Source organism: Perna viridis, chromosome 11 (assembly GCF_037379345.1).
Source record: "Perna viridis isolate PV_CMFRI_1.1 ecotype Kerala chromosome 11, ASM3737934v1, whole genome shotgun sequence".
Taxonomy (NCBI): domain Eukaryota; kingdom Metazoa; phylum Mollusca; class Bivalvia; order Mytilida; family Mytilidae; genus Perna; species Perna viridis.
The window spans coordinates 38,546,163-38,553,005 of NC_142455.1; the positions used below are offsets into that span (position 1 = coordinate 38,546,163).

The 6,843-nt window shown below is 30.6% G+C and overlaps 1 long non-coding RNA gene across 1 annotated transcript; it reads left to right on the plus strand.

The window, feature by feature from the left end:
- The first annotated feature begins 221 nt into the window (after window positions 1–221).
- LOC148603997 (uncharacterized) lies at window positions 222–6,023 on the plus strand. Its single transcript, XR_015916430.1, has 3 exons — window positions 222–472; window positions 1,438–4,313; window positions 4,954–6,023. It is a non-coding gene; the product is annotated as an uncharacterized LOC148603997 (long non-coding RNA).
- The last annotated feature ends 820 nt before the right edge of the window (window positions 6,024–6,843 follow it).

The following is a 6,843-nucleotide window of genomic DNA, read 5'->3' on the forward strand; positions in this document are numbered from 1 at the left end:
CTGTTGAATAATCAATACATGAACAATGGAATTCCATGCAAACAGAAAATAAAACGCAGACGTAAAGTAGCACTTTGTAAGCTTTGCCTGAGGAAACAATTATTAACTTTTTACGGGAAACTTTATTATATCAGTGTGATTTGTATTAAATGCATGGCTGATAATACACATTACAAACACATTTAAATGTGTAGTATAGTTAGGTCCTGTGTTTGAAACAATATACAGGATCATTAAAACGACAACATTCTCATTTCATTTTTTTTTTACTTTTAGATCAAAGAAATGAACTTTAATCGGTCGTTACTTGGTAGAGGTTATGTAGGCGTGGCAACAGTATGATTGGTCAAGGAAAAATCCAATACACCTAACTAACAGAGGTTCAATTTTAAAAGGACCATATTCAATTAAGCGGATAACAGGAAAATATTACAAGACCTTCACTTACCATCATAACTTCCACACGGATGTAGTAAGTATACTATTTGATTAACATATTTTATTACACGACTGGATGTTGAATCTATCTGTTTTATTATATAGGTTGCAGTGATTTGCAGAATGTTCCCAGTGAAAAACAAAATCTAAAATTCACACTGTGTAATTAATTCGTTAATTTTACACTCGCACTTTCTCACGTCAACATGTCACAAATATCAATCCGCCGCTCACACAATTTTAAATTCCTGTTGAAAATAGCAACGATTAATATGATAATAATTGGTTATCGTTAATGACAAGAATATGATCATTCGTGCCAACAACGAATAAAGATTTAACTAGTGCACAGAAAAATTTCCGCACATTCGTTACATCTAGGCGTTCTTCGGCATTCCTGATCATATTTTGGTTATTAAAGAATCAAAAATATTTAGAACAAAACTGTTGCAATACCTGGTTATCGATCTTTTTTGAAAATTGTAGAGCTGTTAATAATTAAATTCATGCAAAGAGAGCAAAGAATCAGTCATTTGAAGTATTTTTTAATGAGCCAATACTGTAAACTGTAAACAATATCGATTGTAACCAGTATGTTTCAAAAGAAAATGAACATATTGCATATTATTAAGAAAATAGAAGTATTTAAAATAACTATTAAATTTTCGTCATGTGTTTTGTTTTATAATTATTATTAAAGAATGCATTATATTTGATAGTTAATTTAGAAATGTAAATGTGAATGCTGAAGTATAGACTTCCAAATATTTTGTTTTACATGTTTCATATTGAAAACATATGAAGGAAATCTATTCAACACTATTCAATTAGGTGCCTTTTAAAGGAAAAAAAGATATAAATGATCGGTTATCTATCGATGTAGTTAATGTACTTAATCAATACCGATGTGGAGTGAACTATTTTGGATTGTCGGCAATGTAAATTTAATAACAAGAAACAAAAAAACGTATTTACACTGTGAATAACTTTTATTTTTAGATTGGTTGGTTGAGGAACAGGAAATTTGGAACTTATTAAAGATAAGTTATTGCTAATTAAACAGTTTTATTACAGTTATTAATGCACTCATACACAATCGTCATATAAAGTACCAAGTTTACGATCATTTATTAATAAGTTAATAGTTTCAGATCATTTGTTCAACTGTCAAACAGTTTCTGTAAAAAAGCGGCGGCATATATGAAATGCATTGAAAACTAAGAAAATATTAAATGGTGGGAAACTCAAACAGAAATTTATTCATCCCAATGTATTTGAAAGGCCGGCTTGGAATTGGATAAACACTTTTGTAGTATAATTTATTCTATTTGAAATTGAAGAATGAGTTTTTAGAATTTATAATTCCTTCTTTTCATTCGTCTCAAAGAAATTTAAAATAAAAAAAAAGAGTTATCGACATTCTGCAAACGAAATCTGGCACTAGTTGTTGATCTATCACAGATCAGTTAATATCACTTATTAACCAGAGAAATTGTTTCGCTGATAAGTTTAGAGTCATATATAAACATATTATTAATAATTATAAGTTATTCGGCTGTTAACGGTAAATCATGATTGACAAATATACAGTAGCGATCCCTTCTACCTACTCTGGAAATCTGCCACAATCTGTCAGACAAAAAAAAAAAGGTCCATGACAGCAAATAGAAAAAAATTCCTTACAGAGTCTGACCGATCCTGACAGAAACTGTCCTGGGTCACGACAAAGGAAAACGAAAAGCTGTTCCAAACTGTCATACCACTGGACAGTTATTGATACTAGTTCAGTCTATATTAGAACAGGAAGTCTGGTTAAAAAATAATGGAAACAGTACTAAATAGTTGAATTTTTCTGTCTGATGTCTGATGGACTATTTTAATACTTAAAAGCAATGAATCATTAAAATTAATATTGAATTAATTCGACTTTTTGTCTGATGGTTTGATATAGCTATCATGTGGGTGACTATGACATATATATTCTAGTCAAAATACTTTAGATATGACATGTTCTTGCAAAATGTATGGGTGTGAGCACTTTTCAATTTTCAAAAGGGTCTTATCTCACTGTAAAAGTGTTCAATGTAAGTATCATGCTGGTAATTGGTACATATTTGTGACAGTCAAAATTCTAAAAATACATATGTTTGCAAAATGTATGTGTACGAGCACTTTTAATTTTCATAAGGGTCTACAATTATTTAATAAAATGTTACTTTGTTTTAAGTTTAACTAATATGTGGGTGACTACAACACATATATTTCAGTCAAAACTCTATGAGAATGGCATTTTCTTGTAAAATGCATCAGCGCAAGCACTTATAATTTCCATTACGTCTAAAATAATTGAATATAATGGTTCATTTTTTTTTTATTTCACTATCATGTGAGTGCTCATGACTGCGACACATACATTTCAGTCATAATTCTTTACAAATTACACTTTTTTCTTGCAAATTGTACGAGTATGAACACTTATTCCCGATAAAGCTCTTACATATATAAAATATATGAGGCTAAACACTTTAAATTTTAATAAGAGTACACAATTATTGTATGAAATATCAATCTTATTTTCATTTGGTTGCGTGTGACACATATACTTCAGTCCAAATTACTATACATTCGACATTTTCATGCAAAGCATTTGTAATTTCCATAAGTCGAAGCCCATTGGATAAAATGTCAATGTTTTATTGTACCTTTTATATAGGTGACTGACACTTATATACTGCAATAACAATTATAATAATTGACATGTTTTTTACAGAATCTTTGAGTGCGAGCACTTATGATTTCAATAAGGATCTTAAATTGTGGTATACAATGTATTTGGTTTAAATATTACTATCATTTGGATGACTGTGACAAATATATTTCAGTCAGAATCATTTTAATTTGACATGTTTTTGCAAATATATGAGTAAGAACACTTTCAAGTGACGTAGCGCCTGGTACGGTAGATGTGGCAAGGGTCGTACCAATATTGTCTGTTGGTACTGGATGTTGTACATTAATTGAAAAATAGGGTATCAGCTAACTAGAATAAGTAAAAATATAACAAAGCTTCCTTCTCACCATACCCTTTGAAAATATGTCAGAAACTTTTCTAATCAACGCAATTTAGAAGTTGAATATTACTGGCTAGGTGATGTTATACAGATTGACAGATTGATGTCAAACATAACAGTTTCTAATTAGAGAGTTTCAAGACCCATGACAGATTACGACATAGTTTATTTAAACCCCCGACAGATTCTGGCAAGATGTGTCGCGATTTAGAACAGTTTCTGACTGTTTAGAACTTTTCAATGAGAGCAAACTCTCACAGAATCGAAGAGTGGTAAGAAATGTGCCAACTGTATATAGTACGTACGAAATTAGTCTATGTTATGGAGTGCTTTGCTCTTATTCGATTTCGAATATGTCATAAATTTATCTTTATTGCAGATTTGTCATTTATCAGGGAAATCAAATATGACAAGAAGACACGCGACCAAAAATAACGACAGCGCTGTTAATAGTAAAAGTGTAGATTAAAACAAAATCCACAAAAATGAAGAAAAAAAAGTGTTATTCTGTTCGAAGCGGGTTTAGTAATTCCTTCTACATCGTGATGGGCCTAAATGAATACGCATTCATGAAATTCCTTTCGGAGTTGAAGCCAGAAAGCGCAATGTTGAATGTGTGGACAAGAAGTTTAATTTAGTAATTCATCAATTGAGAAAGATTTAATGTGCGTGCCTCGAAGCTGTCCAGCAGAAACTATCGTATACTGCATTTTTGGTTTGCATGTGTCAAGTGTTGTTACTCGATCAATATCACAATGAAGATGATAGAGAAATATAAATGTTTACCATCTTAACAATGCTTAGGTAAGCCTTACAAAAAAAAATATCATATTCGTTCTTTATTTTTGTACTAACAACATGCGGCTATTATTCCAACATATATTTCTGAATATTTATTTAATTCTTGGCAACAATTTAAGACAAGGTTGGAAACAAATTTCTATTTAATCTAAGAGCTTACAGTTAAAAGTTCGCAATTTCATAAGCCTTTTCTTTAACTTATCCTTTGTCGATATCAACTTGTTTTGTTTCGGGAGATATTTATTTGATTTGATGTAATATTAAAAAACTTGCTTTATATTGTATTGTAAGATTGTAAAAAAAACACATAAAACCCTACCACTATCTAATTTACGTTTAAAACTTTGTATGGCGTAAAATTTAGGACCTGGATGTTATTACATGGTAACTTTCTGTATAACCACTCGGTTTAAGTTTGACCTTTTATCTTTTAAACTTTTTGCGGATATATCAACCACATGGGCTTTATCTAATTTGCACTTTTTTATTTGAATTTCATATCTTAAAATATAACTTTAGATCTGGATGACACCATGATCATCATTTTGTAAATATGTTGACATTTAATAAGTGTATCCATCTACACCACCAACAATGATTTATTCAAGTTGTTACAGTTTTCCTCCTCTTTTGTCTACTGTAGACTTGACTTTTTATGAGCGGTGGGTGTTACTAAAAAGCAGAGGACGCTTACCATACCCGTGCGCCTGGTGCATGCTTCAAGTTTTTATGTATGAAGTTGCCCATTTACTTTTGTTACTTTGTATGTATTATGTTCGTTATATAATGTTTTCGTTGTGTCTTTCTGTTTTCCATGTCTGGTCTTTGTCCCTTGATTACATTCATTTTATTTACGCCAGACTCTTGATTAATATCTCATGGACATTTTTACATTTAAGAAGAGACTTATTGTTTTTAAATATTAAGATAATTATATTTTATCAGTCGTAGTATTTTAAGACCAAGACAATACGATCTTAATATTACATAACATCGCAATATTTCCTTTGAAATGTTTTGTTTGTTCATTGTCGTTGTCCGGTATATGTAAACTTTGCGTTACTTCTTCCAGTAAATCGTCTTAATATTTCTTTTCTTTAGAATCTTTCTACCGGTTTACGAAATCGATATCTTACAACCTGAACAACGTCAAATTTATGTTTGATGCCATAGTTTCATTGTTTACGTTGCGCATTATTGTTAAATATTCCATCGCAAAATATATGTTAGAAGCATTTTTAGACAAAGTGACCCCAGCCCTTATTTGACAAAGCTGTATATCTTGATTTCAGCTTAAAAAAATTGTTATTGGCTGAATAAAGTATACGAAAGTTTAAGATTTAAGCCATATTGTTTGATACGATTTAAACTCAACTTCATTTTAGGCAGTTTGTTTCTTGTACTTGATGTTTTATTAATGTGTTTGTCCCATGCATTATAGGAAAGTAGAACAGTCAATTTCTCTGCGTCGTTTGTTTAGACCTTAACTTCAAATTTTACGACAGTTAACATTTCAGTTCTAAAATATATGACACAAGAGACGATTTAGATATCTCTTTTATTTGCAGTGATATACCCTGAATATGGTGTTGTTAAAATAAACCAGAAATAGAAGCAACTATTCTTTTTGTCTAGCTATTGTTTGCTTGAGGGTCAGGCATTTAAACAAGTTTATAGAAATAAAGTACAACTCACACATTTCCTGAAAAAAAAGTTATATTTCTCTGATATCAAAATCTTATTGTAAAATATTCTTAACTGACAAAGAGATATATGTATTCATATTAGCAATATCATCAATATATCTTCCGTGCTGATTCCATTGCTGAATTTTCCAAATTTGCCATTTTCCATTGCAATTTACAAGGAAACAACTTAGCTGGGAGGTTAAGCGCGCAATACATATGGTTCAGCCCACGATTTTTATCAGAAATGACTGTACAAAATCAGGGCAATTGAAGTTTTTTCTTAGATATTGCCATATGTTAAACATATATCCGTTTGCCTAGAATTGATCAGTTCAGCAATTTTGTTCTTACCCTTTATCTCACAAGTGCTGAAAAGTTATTTAAATGTATGATCTGTAGAAGTGATGTACTTGTGAAGGAACAATTACCTCAAAGTTGAATTAAAAGTTTCAGCCATATATCAGTTGCAAACATTGAAGTTATGCATGCAAGTTATATGAAGGATTTCACACACTGATGACAGTTATTTCTGCTGAATTAAATTAATAAAATGATAATACGTAACTTCACCCTAGAGAGAGATTTAGCGACTTAATCAAAGAAACTTCAAAATATTTCCAGAAAGGTGACTTCACACTTCGAAATATACATGATTGTATGACATGAGTCTTTTAAGATATAATAAACGTTGAAATGAAATTTTGATCGTATATTTGTATCGAGTTAATATGTATCATACCAAAAGAAAAAGCTCTAAATATTCCTCAAGTTGTCTCAAATATATTACGATATGAGTACATCGCGTAGAAGAAATAAGTGATAAGAAGTTGGTATTGTAATTTTGA